The sequence below is a fragment of the Hordeum vulgare genome, chromosome 7H, assembly GCF_904849725.1.
Source record: "Hordeum vulgare subsp. vulgare chromosome 7H, MorexV3_pseudomolecules_assembly, whole genome shotgun sequence".
Lineage (NCBI taxonomy): Eukaryota > Viridiplantae > Streptophyta > Magnoliopsida > Poales > Poaceae > Hordeum > Hordeum vulgare.
This window is the reverse complement of record NC_058524.1, coordinates 147,698,994-147,710,900: the sequence shown is the minus strand read 5'-3', so window position 1 is coordinate 147,710,900 and position 11,907 is coordinate 147,698,994.

The following is an 11,907-nucleotide window of genomic DNA, read 5'->3' as shown; positions in this document are numbered from 1 at the left end:
TCCTTTCTAAGTGGAGATTCCGTTGAATGAGGTAATCTACACCCCTTTACGTCCGAGTGATTTTCTTCATTATCTCGGTACTTATTTATATCGTGACTTCCCCACTCGGCAGGCTTTTACCAGGCTAGTCAGCTTCGTCTCGGTGGTTGACAAATGCCCGTTGATGTTGAGAGCGACATCGAGCGCTCGGAGTGGTCAGATGCAGGTGATGAGGAAGATAACGATGAGGAAGACGATGACGAGGAGGTGGAGGAAAGTGATGATGAAGATTAGGGGGGTGAGGCGGAGTCCTCTCCGTCTGATGAGGTCCCGCCCAAGGCCCGCAGCAAGGTGCCCCAGGATCCTGGGACCCGTGTTAGCACCTTGAGGACCCCGAGGGTGACAAAGCCGAGTGTATCGGCGATGCCGAGCCACAGTTCTAAACGGCGCCATAGTAAGGCCACAACACTACTGGAGAAGACTGCCAAACAACCCATGGTTGCGAGCTCCAAACCTCAGAAGGCTATCCTGCCGCACATCAAGGTCGGTGTGCCCATCGCTTCGGCGTAAGTTTCGTTGGCGAATGACTTTGTCTTTGTTCGCTATGTTTTACCGAATGATTGTTGTATTCTTGTTGTGTACATAGCAGGGTCGATACTTCGACCGCTTCTTTGGAAGCCCAGGCCATTGACAAGGGGAAGACTGACGCTGATGCTACTTCTTCCAAAGGCAAGACTAGATTTTCTGAAGGTTCACTCGGTATTCGGCGCTTGGCCATCTATAACTTGTGAACATGTGCAGGACCACGAGGCGTCATTGAACTTGACCATCAGGCTCCTTCTGCAGTTGAAGAGGCACCCAAGAAGGCCGCCACTCCCATCCAAGTGGTTGTCAGAACCAAGACTTCTGATGCTCGCGAGACCACCTCGGCCGGGACGTCTCTCGAAACGGGTTCGTTGCCTCCTCCATCGGATCACCGCATGTTCCAGCTCCACCACAACCCAGAGGATCAGGATGAGGTGCACAAGGAAGCCTTGTCTTAGCTGGACCTGATGGTCAGACGATTGAAGGAGGCGTATGACGCCAGTGCGGCCATGGACAAGAATGTTCGGATGAGTTTGAATTCATGTAGTTGTCCCGTGTGGATATACACGCATTGGGTGTTGGTCTTTCTTGAAAGAGGGGGCGCCCTGAGCGCACCCACTGGGCGTAGTCTCCGAGGCTATCGTCGACTATGGCTGTCGGCAATAGTCTTAGTTTCTATTCATGTTTAGTAGTAGTCAACAAGGTACGCAGCCTTGTCTCCCCTTATCCTTCTAGTGGGGGCACGCTAAGCGCACCTAGTGGGTGTAGTTCCCGAGACTGCCGTCGACTGAGGCAGTCGGCAGTAGAATTAAAGTGGTTGTTGTATTTTTGCTAACTTGACCCTACTGTCGGCAGACTGCTTGTGGGCCCATGGACCGTACCGAAGCTGCTGATCAAGAGTTGTTGAATTTGCGCCTCAACCTCAAAGCTGAAAAAGCCAAGTGCACTCGCCTCGAGGAGGAGAAGAAACTTGTTGACGGTAAACTCTGCTAACCGAATGAATCTTGAATTGACTTTCTTTCCTGTCCGACTGAGGCTATCTTGTGAGATCGCCTTGTTGAGAGGCTGAAGAATTCCATTTATTTAGTCACAAGGAAGGAGGCCCTCAAGAAGAGGAATCTAGAACTGGTGTCATCTCAGAAGGAAGCCAGCCAAAATACCAAGGCGGCTAAGGCCAAGTTGAAGGGCGTTGAGAAGCTCACGGAGGAGAACCGACTATTGAAGGCGGCCACATAAAAGACTGCAAGAGAGATTGCCGACCTGAAGAAGAGCTACGCCAAGTGGGAGACCAAGTTCTTGCAGGTTAGTTCCAACAGAGCTGAGCTGGAGAAGTTCGTTGAGGAGTTTGGCTTTGACCTCGTCGACAAGCTCAAAGGTAGGGCTGAATCTTGTATGATTTCTATTGATGTCTTGTCATTTCTGAGTGGTGATCCTCGTCCTTTGTCTTATATTGAATCCAACTATCGGTGTCGATATCGAGGAGGAGAAAACTTTGATTGAGAAGGAACTGAACCCGAAGACTAGGCTTATGAAGGACAATACTGCTATCACTCTCCTCCGACTGGAAGCTCGCATCGATTACGCGCTGGGCTGCTTCAGATGTATCCATTCAGCTACGGTGGAGGTTGACAAGGGTACCGGCCCTGAATAAGAACTCATGAAGGATGCGCACACAATTGTTGATCGATCGAAAGCTATTCCCTGGCACCTTCAGTCTTGGAACAAGCCGGCAGATCATGCTAGAGCGTACATCGCCCTCTAGCTCATCTGAATCCTCTGTAGGGGGTGGATGAGGAGAAGCTGAAGAACCTTCGAGTGGTCAACAGGAAGAGCCTAAAGTTTGAGGACTTCATGGAGATGGTCATGGAGGTGGCAACCCAGATCGCTAACGACATCGACCTTGATACCATCCTGGAGGCAGTGGGGTCTCTGTCCTCCGAGTGATCCTCGAAAAATACTCTTAAGGTTCAATTCGCCTCGGTATGCCGAGTGGTTTTATGTAACCCTTTAAACTCTGAGTGAGCCTTGGGCTTTCTCGCATGCACCTTTTGTTTGAACTCAAGTGCGACTTTGTTCACTTCGAATTGCATTTGGATTTTTCTACCCTTGTATGGATTTACTTTTACTTGGACGAAGAGTAGTTAGTGACCGAGTCCCCGAGCGTGGAAGTTCGTCCTCACTCGGGAGACGTCATTACTTAGATGAAAACAGATTTCGTTTCTTAAGGGTGATCGTACTGTTCAACTTGGCGCTCGAATGGGGGTCTTGCCTTCATTCGGAACCCCTTTAACTTAGGCGAAGACTGGTTCGCGGCTAAGCCCCCAGTGTGGAGGTTTCCACGATCACACGGGGTAGAGTTCACCTTAGGTGGAATAGGTTCGCTACCGAGATGACAGTTATTTCGAACTCATCGATGGACCTATCCATCAAGGCGTCCGAATGGCGATCATGCCGTCATTCGAAGGCGTTTTGACTTAGGCAAAAACTGGATCGCAGCTAAGCCCTCGAGCGTGGACGCGATACTCACTCGGGGCAGATGGAATCATGCATAAGAGAGATCAGAAGAAACTCAAATAAGATTCATAGATAATCTTATCATAAATCCACAATTCATCGGATCTCGCCAAACACACCGCAAAAGAAGATTACATCGGATAGATCTTCATGAAGATCATGGAGAACTTTGTATTGAAGATCCAAGAGAGAGAAGAAGCCATCTAGTTACTAGCTATGGACCCGGAGGTCTATGGTTAACTACTCGCGCATCATCGGAGAGGTCATGGTGTTGATGAAGAAGCCCTCCATGTCCGAATCCCCCCTCCGGCAGGGCACCAGAACGGCCCCAGATGGGATCTTGCGGAGACAGAAGCTTGCGCCGGCGGAAAATTACTTTCTATGATTTCCTAACTTTTTGTGGAATTTTTGGGGATATATAGGCGCAAACCCTAGGGCAAAGGAGGTCCATGGGGCCCACAAGCCTGTGGGCCGCGGCTTCCCCCTGGCTGTGGGGTGAGGGCTTGTGGGGCCCTTGGGGCCCCCCTGCCTTGGCTCTCAAGTCTCCTGATCTTCTTCCGTTACGGGAGAAATCTTTTCGGGGATTTTATTCCGTTTGGACTCCGTTTGAAAATATCCTGTGAAAGGTATCAAAAACATGGAAAAAACAGGAACTGGCACTTGGCACTGAGTTAATAAGTTAGTCCCAAAAAATATATCAAAGACATGCAAAACATCCAAAGTTTGACAAGATAATACCATGAAACCATCAAATATTATAGATACGTTGGAGACGTATCAAGCATCCCCAAGCTTAACTGCTCGTCCTTGAGTAGGGAAGTGGTAAATAATTAATTTTTTATGTGGAATGCTACCTAGCATAGTTGTCCTTTGCAACTTCTTTCACGTGACATGAATGTTCAGATCCGTAAGATTGCAAAAAGTAGTTTGCTATTGACATGAAAACAATAATACTTCAAGCAAACTAGCAAAGTAGTCATGAACTTTCAAAATAACAAGGCCAAGGAAAGTTATCCTTACAAAATCATATAGTCTGGTTATGCTCCATCATCCTCCCACAACTAACGTAAATCATGCACAACCCCGATATTGGCCAAGTAATTGTTTTCGCACTCTTACTTTCTCAAACTCTTTATAACTATCACGCAATACATGAGCGCGAGCCATGGATATAGCACTATATGTGGAATAGAGTGTGGTGGTGGTTGTGAGTAAAAAAGGAGGAGATGGTCACAATTACTCGGCATATCAAAAGGCTATGGAGATGTCCATTAATAGATATCAATGTGAATGAGTAGGGATTGCCATACAAGAGATGCACCAGAGCTATAAGTATGTGAAAGCTCAAAAGGGAAAACTAGCGGGTGTGCATCCAACTTGCTTGCTCACAAAGACCTACGGCAATTTTGAGGAAGCCCATCATTGGAATATACAAGACAAGTTTGACAAAGCAAGAAGGTCTCAATCATGAAGAACATGGTGCTATTATGAAGCACAAGTGTGGAAAAAGATAGTAGCATTGTCCCTTCTCTCTTTTCTCTCTTTTTTTATTTTTTATTTGGGCTCTTATGCCTCTTTTTTTTTCTTTTTTCTCTTTTATCTCTTTTTATTTTTGGGCTCTTTGGCCTCTTTTTTTTATTTCCTCACATGGGAAATGCTCCAATAATGATGATCATCACACTTCTATTTACTCACATCTCAAAATGATGATGACTCTATAGGAAATTCCTCCGGCCGTGTACCGAGATGTGCAACGATCTAGCATGGCGTATGACGTTGAAACATATCGCTAGCTATCTTACGATCATGCAATGGCAATATGAGAGTGACGGCACAAGTCATGAGACGTAACGATGGGAGTTGCATGGCAATATATCTCGGAATGGCTATGAAAATGCCATAGTAGGTAGGTATGGTGGCTGTCTTGAGGAAGGCATATATTGGGTTTGTGCACCGGCGAGAATTGCGCGGAACTAGAGAGGCTAGCAATGGTGGAAGGTGAAAGTGCATCTATACCATGGACTCACATTAGTCATGAAGAACTCACATACTTGTTGCGAAAGTTTTTATTAGTAATCGAAACAAAGTGCTAAACGCATGCTCCTAGGGGAAGGGTTGGTAGGTGTTAACCATCGCGTGATCCCGACCTCAACACAAAGGATGACAATCAATAGATCGATTATGCTCCGACTTCCTAACATAGAGGTTCACCATACGTGCATGCTACGGGAATCACTAACTTCAACACAAGTATTTCTTGATTCACAACACCTTACTAACATAACTCTTAATATTACCGAATCCACGTCTCAAAACTAATTGAGAGGAATCAAGACTTCTCTTTCTAGTCAATGCACAGAAAGATGGAGGTTTTTGCATCCTCTTTGGGTACCTATCACATTTGGGACTACTTTCATAACATAAGCCAACTGCCAAGTCACGCACCGCCGTGCTCTAAAAGATATAAGTGAAGGACATAGAGCAAAAGTATCTAGCTCAAAAGATATAAGTGAAACACTATGAGCATTCTAGCTAAAATCACGATGAGTGCATGTCTCTCTCTCTCAAAAAGGTGTGTATCAAGGATGATTGTGTCACAAAAAAAAGAAAACACTCCTAAGATACAAGACGCTCCAAGCAAAACACATACCATGTGGTGAATAAAAATATAGCTCCAAGTAATGTTGCCGATGGATTGAAGACGAAAGAGGGGATGCCTTCCCCAGGCATCCCCAAGCTTAGGCTTTTTGGTGTCCTTGAATTTGGATTGGGATGCCTTGGGCATCCCCAAGCTTGATCTCTTTCCACTCCTTATCTCTTTTTCCACGAGAACATCACCCAAAACTTAAAAACTTCACAACACAAAACTTAAACAGAAACTCGTGATAACATTAGCACAAGAAAATAAACTACCACTTCTTTTGGTACTGTAGAAAACTTGAATTCTATCTATATTGGTGTTGGGCTACTGTATTCTCACTTTTCCATGGCTAGTACCCCCCGATACTAACCATAGTTTCATCAAAACAAGCAACCAACTCAACAAAAACAGAATCTGTCAAAAACAGACCAGTCTATAGCAATCTGTATACTTCGTATACTTCTGGTACCTCAAAAAATCTGAAAAATTACGACGACCTGGGAAAAAGCCATATCAACCAGCAGCAAAAATAATCAACTCAAAATCTCTTTCTGAATAAAAATGAAAAGTCATCTCATGAGCGAAAAGTTTCTGTCTTTTTCCAGTAGGATCAAACAACCATTACCAAGACTAATCATAAAGGTTTTGCTTGGCTCAAACACAAAAAGAAACACAAAAAACACAATGACAATAGAATTGTGATGGTGTGGACGCAACAAAAGAGAAAGAAAAAGATAAATTCATTGGGTTGCCTCCCAACAAGCGCTATTGTTTAACGCCCTTAGCTAGGCATAAAAGCGATAGAATCACGTATCGTCGTCTTTGGTGCTCAAACCATAAGTAGTGTGATCACTTATCTTCTTAAGGTTTTCATCTTTCTTGCTAGATGATTCACCACCAATTTTGGGAACAAAAACAGATTTGGTGACCTTATTGTGGGCAAAGTTTGGAGTATTCTGCACAGTGGCAAAAGCGGAACCCAAGTTGGTTATAACATCCTCTAGTTTGCCAATCCTAGCAGAATCATGACCTATTTTTTCGTTAACCATTCCCACCTTGGATCCGTACTGAGTGATCTGATTGTGGATCTTTTTATCCAAATTCTCAATGAGTTCTATCGTAGCAACTTTATTTTCAATGACGTCCAGCCTACGCATCACATATTCCAAAGTTAAGGTAGTTCCATTAACCATGAGTGGGGGTGAGCCTACCAAATTTATTACAGCTCCGTAAGAATCAACGGTATGGCTACCCAAGAAATTTCCACCTACGATGGTGTCAATAATATACCTATTCCAAGGGGAAACACCCACATAAAAACTGCGAAGCAGGACGGTAGTGGATTTCTTATGAGTAGATCTACTTTGAGCATTGCAAATCCTATACCAAGCATCCTTTAAGTTTTCTTCCTCAATTTGTTTGAAATTTAGGACTTCGCTCTCAGGAGTATCATTCGAAGTGGTGGATCTAGCCATCAGGATAGACTATTGCAAGAGATGAGTTTGCGATACCTACTTGGATAAGTTCTTGACTTGATCCTCCCCGACAATGGCGCCAGAAATCTTTCTGCTACTTCTCAAACAACAGCGCCCAAAATTGACACGTTGACGGAGACTTGCTTGCGTTGGTTTTTCCCTTGAAGAGGAAAGGATGATGCAGCACAGGAGCAATAAGTATTTCCCTTAGTTTGAGAGCCAACGTATCAATCCAGTAGGAGAATCTCGTCAAATCCACAGTACCTGCACAAACACAAAGGAGCTTGCACCCAACGCTGTAAAGGGGTTGTCAATACCTTCAAGATTGTTGGCAAAGTGAGATCTGAAGGCGGAAAGTGCAATGGAGTAAAAAGTGTAAGGCTAAAAATATGGTTCACTAGAGGGCCATAGTGTTCACTAGAGGCTTCTCTCAAAATAGCAAGTATTACGGTGGGTGAACAAATTACTGTCGAGCAATTGATAGAACCGCGCAAAGTCATGACGATATCTAAGGAAATGCTCATACATATAGGCATCATGTCCAAGACAAGTAGACCGATACTTTCTGCATTTGCTACTATTACTCCACACATCGACCGCTATCCAGCATGCATCTTGTGTATTGAGTTCATGACGAACAGAGTAACGCCTTAAGCAAGATGACATGATGTAGAGGGATAATCTCAAACAAATGAGGAAAACCCCATATTTTTACCCTTGATGGCAACAACATGATGGGTGCCTCGCTACCCCTTCTGTCACTGGGTGAGGTAACTGCACGGTATGAACCCAAAACCAAGCACTTCTCCCATTGCAGGAATCATAGATCTAGTTGGCCAACAAAACCCACAACTCGAAGAGAATTACAAGGATATGAAATCATGGATAAGAGACATCAGAAGAAACTCAAATAAGATTACATCTGATCATAAATCCACAATTCATCGGACCTCGACAAACACACCGCGAAAGAAGATTACATCGGATAGATCTCCATGAAGATCATGGAGAACTTTGTATTGAAGATCCAAGCGTGAGAAAAAGCCATCTAGTTACTAGCTATGGACCCGGAGGTCTATGGTGAACTACTCACACATCATCGGAGAGGTCATGGTGTTGATGAAGAAGCCCTCTGTGTCCGAATCCCCCCTCCGGCAGGGCACCAGAACATGCCCTAGATGGGATCTTGCGGAGACAGAAGCTTGCGGCGGCGGAAAAGTACTTTCGATGATCTCCTGATTTTTTGTGGAATTTTTGGGGATATATAGGCGCAAACCCTAGGGCAAAGGAGGTCCAGGGGGCCCACAGGCCTGTGGGCCGCGGCCTCCCCCTGGCCGCGGGTGAGGTCTTGTGGGGCCCCTGGGCCCCCCTGCCTTGGCTCTCAAGTCTACTGATTTTCTTCCGTTACGGAAAAATTCTTTTCGTGGATTTTATTCCGTTTGGACTCTGTTTCAAAATCTCCTCTGAAAGGGGTCAAAAACATGGAAAAAACAGGAACTGGCACTTGGCACTGAGTTAATAAGTTAGTCCCAAAAAATATATAAAAGGCATGCAAAACATCCAAAGTTTGACAAGGTAATAGCATGAAACCATCAAAACTTATAGATACATTGGAGATGTATCACTCCTCGTGATAGATCGATCACCTTTTGTGTGATGATGGATCAAGCGTTGAACTCGGGGGGGAGGGGGGGCTGACGTCTACTACAGAACCTTCTTATTATAGACTCGTGAGCGTTGAACGCTGAGTTTTGTAGGACAATAACAAGTTTCCCTCAAGTGGATGACCTAAAGTTTATCAATCCGTGGGAGGCATAGGATGAAGATGGTCTCTCTCAAGCAACCCTGCAATCAAATAACAAAGAGTCTCTTGTGTCCCCAACACACCCAATACAATGGTAAATTGTGTAGGTGCACTAGTTCGGCGAAGAGATAGTGATACAAGTGTAATATGGATGGTAGATATAGTTTTTTATAATCTGAAAATATAAAAATGGCAAGGTAACAAATAGTAAACAACGAGCAAAACATTATATAAATGCTTGGAAACAACGCCTAGGGTCCATACTTTCACTAGTGCAAGTTCATACTAAAATAACACCTTAAGATACACATCAACCAAAACCCTAATGTCACCTAGATAGTCAAATACCACCACAAGTACCCATGGGCTTGATTATACGATATGCATCACACAATTTCAGATTCATCATGTTCAATCCAACACAAAGAACTTCAAACAGTGCCCCAATGTTTCTACCAGAGAGTCAATGTAGCGACCCGACTCAAAACGAGTCAAACCTCTGTGTATCTGTGCCATCCCTGGATCAGTATTCTGGCACACACAGTACATCAATGTATATATCAAAGTGCAATCACATGTAAATAGCGTAAAACAGATATATACCTTAAATATCTCAGCGGAAGCAGTCAAGGGAGTGGAGTCCCAATAAACACCAACGGCAAGTTGAGTGTAGACCGTAACCCTGAATCATAGTCTTACTCGTCGAAGAAAAATATCTACAACATAAGACGTTGCAGCCGTGTAGGTCAGCGTATTGAATATGCCGGCAAGTCATATATGAGAGGGGGTAAAATATCATCTATACTATATGCATATATGGCAGGTGGTGTTGTAAGTTTTAGCGTAAAGCAAATTTTCTCCTACAACAAGAGAGGGTTAAAAGCAAAATATTACTACGTTGTTTGTTGTTAATGAGATTGTTCCGCCAACCAATTCTCATACCCGAGTTGTCAATAATTCCCACATCATTATTAAATTGTGTTGAGAGTTCCTGATAACTTCAGTTCCTTTGGCTCAAGTTGTCCATGACCGTGGACACGGCTAATCGATTAGGTTTGAGTACTCTGCAGAGTTTTGCACACGTTCCCCACAAGATTTGATCGCCTCCGTGTACGTCCTCGCACTTCAGGGTGTTTGAAGACCGGATGATCAAAACATGGTCTTTCAACGCGTCCCTCTGAATTCCTGTCGGTGCCCATCCAATCCTACCATTCTTCTACATCTGCTAGCACCGCTTGTCCAGAGTCGCCGCGTTGTCCAACCAAGCCAGAGCCCATAATGACTTGTGGCTGTGTAGGTAAGCCTTGGGTCTTGAAAATATTCGTCCGTCTCTTTGAGCCTGGGTGAAGCTTTCCGCAAGATGTCATGGCCCTCTCCAGCATCCCGGGTCATCCACTGGTTTCTCCAGGGAGCCGATAAACCGTCGTTCACCCAGAATTGCATTGCATCATGAGGTCTTGAAAACTCTTGACTTAACCGGTCTTGGTTATTAAATTATTCTCGCATCACTCGTGATAAACTCTCAACCAGAATCCCGTCTACTCAAGAATAGCAATATGAAATTTGTCGTCCCGTGCCAAGTAACGGGGTTGTTGGGTTCCTACCACATGATACTACAATATGTAACCATAATTTCCATGTACCTACCCAGCATGCAATTGGGCATAGGATGGTAGAACTACGATGCATAAAACATAGGTGATACATGATCAAATGACTTGCCTGGCGATGTTGACGAAGAAGAATTTCTCAAGAAATAACTTGATAGACTACTCGTCACTCTCCGATGAAACCTTTATAACAAACATATCATTCACATAAGCACTCATACTAGCAATCATTCTAGCAATCAAAACAAAAGAGAGAGCGAATAGGAATCCGAAGGAAACTTCAAATAAGACTAGGGAGTCTTCTACTACATCAAACACTAAATAGTTTTTTTTAACAGAAAATAATAACAGGGAACTAAGATAAAATAATGTATTTTTCACAAAACTATTTGAAAGTATTTCCAAACAGGATTTGAAACAGTGGAGAAGCCAATTGCAAGTTATTAGAGAACTAGAATTGATTTCATGATAACATATAAAAATAAAAATCAAAACTTGTTGCAAACCTACTTTTAACTAACAGAAACAAAACATAATCTTTCTGAAATATAAAAGAAAATAATTTAAAAACAATTATAGAAAAGGAAATAGCCATAATCCTAAAAGAGGTGAAACAGAAATTGTTTCACAAGAAACAATGAGCTAAAATACACAAATAATTCTAAAATTTTACGACTGATAACTAAGATCACTAGTGATCAGTAGCAAAAAGAATCAAATTAAAAGCTATTTTTAAACTCCTGGGATAAGCAAAACAAGGTTTAAACTAAATCTGATCTAATTCAAATTTGAAAATTTCAAACATAGATAAATTATATGTTTTTAAAAGCTACAGAAAAATTGTGATCTACTGGAAAAAGAATCAACCTCATTGGGTCTCTATATCAAAAGTTATGGTTAAAACAAGATTGGAACTTTCTCTATTTTTGAATTAAAACAGAAAAAAGAAAAAAACTGATTTGTGAACAGGGGGTCCACGTGGCATCTTCTGATTGGTCAGGGTGTGTGTGCTGTGGTGACTAACAGACGAACGGCCGCAACGTAAACAAAATCTCCCTGGCTAATATTAAGTGAAAAAAACCGTTCGGTTTTTAATTAAAAGACCGAATGGGTACATGATATCTAATCTGATGCGTTCGTTTAGATCCGACGGCTACCAGGGGGTGGGGGGTGCTCACCGTGGGGAGTTGCTGGAGGTCCTTCTCCGGCGAGGTAGAGAAGGTGGCTATCGACGGGGAGGGCCCTCCGGCGGTCTCCGGCGGCGGCCGAGGTGACAGGGACGTTGCGGAGGAGCTCCGG